Below are 1,500 nucleotides of genomic sequence, written 5' to 3'. Positions count from 1 at the left end.
ATTTCAATCTGAAATGTATAAACTACAAATTCCATTCACAAATATTATTTCTTTATCGTGTGATAATGCATCGGTAGTGACGGGGAAACATTTATCTTTCCAAAAAAAACTAGAAGAAAAATGTAAACATTTAATAACTTTAGCATGTCCTTGTCATGCCGCCGCGTTAGCCGCGCACGCTGCATGCGCTAAAATTCCACAATTTTGTGAAGAGTATCTCAAAAAAATTGCGAGTTTTATTAACAGCAGTCCAAAGCGTACAGCTATTTTCAAAGAATTTTGTGAATGTTTCCAAGATACTAATCGCAAACTTTTAAAGTTATGCGATACTCGGTGGCTATCGCGTTATGCATGTGTTGACAGACTTCTTCAGTCATGGGATAGTATAAAACATTTTCTCACTGAAATGGTCATGAGCGAAAAAACAAACTCTGNGGAACATTTATTAACTTTATTTAACAATATAGATCTCAAAGCATATTTTCTTTTTTTAAGATACGTTTTACATTTTTTTAACGCTTATAATGCTTTCTTCCAAGCTAAAGAAACAAGAATACATTATTTACATTCTAAATCAGTTAAGTTCCTAATGCAAATTTCTGAAAACTTTTTGAAACCGGAGTCATTAAAACACTTGCTTACAAATATAACATTTTCTGAGCAGGATAATCAAAAAGCTATTAGTGATATTTACTTAGGATCAGAATGTGAGGAATATCTTAATCAGTTAGCGAAACAAGGACATGCACAAATGTTATTCTTAATATTAGACAAAACTATTTACAATTTTATGTAACTGCCNCCGAAGAAATTAAAACAAGGTTACCTATTCACGACATATTCTTGTATAAATTACAAAGTTTTAATTCGCACATAGCTTTAATAGACAGTAATAGAGAAACATCGTTTAGTGATATTTCTTACATCGCAAAAAGATTAAGTGGGTTTGATGAAAATGGGTTAAAAGAAGAATGGCTTGCATTGTATGACGATGTGANTATTGAGGAAAAACAGAATCTTTCTAAATTAAATTTTGATAGTATGTGGACAGAAATTTTAAAACGTCAATGTAATAATATAGCAAAATATCCTAATTTGAAATCACTACTGAATGCTATTAGATCATTACCACACACATTCCAATGCCGACCCTGAAAGAATATTTTCTTTATTAACCGATCTGAAATCAAAAAAAAGAAACAGACTTTCTTCGACCACCGTCAATGCTACATGCGTGTTCAAATCTGCGTTGCAGACGAGGGGGGAAACTGCTGTAAACATGAGGATAAATGAAAATCATTTATCCCTCATGTCTACTTCAAAATTATATAGAAATCCGGCCACAAACCATAAAAGCGTTCTAAAATTATATCCTGCAGATATTTCAGGTCCCTCTTCGTCTTCAACGCAGTAAACATAAATACATATAACATAACAATAATGTTCAACAAATCAAATATCTTTCTTTTATTTTTGTTTTTTTTATGTATGTGTATATAT

Source organism: Pseudomyrmex gracilis, unplaced genomic scaffold, assembly GCF_002006095.1.
Source record: "Pseudomyrmex gracilis isolate BER0280 unplaced genomic scaffold, ASM200609v1 scaffold_594, whole genome shotgun sequence".
NCBI lineage: Eukaryota > Metazoa > Arthropoda > Insecta > Hymenoptera > Formicidae > Pseudomyrmex > Pseudomyrmex gracilis.
Note: the sequence above shows the minus strand (reverse complement) of the source record.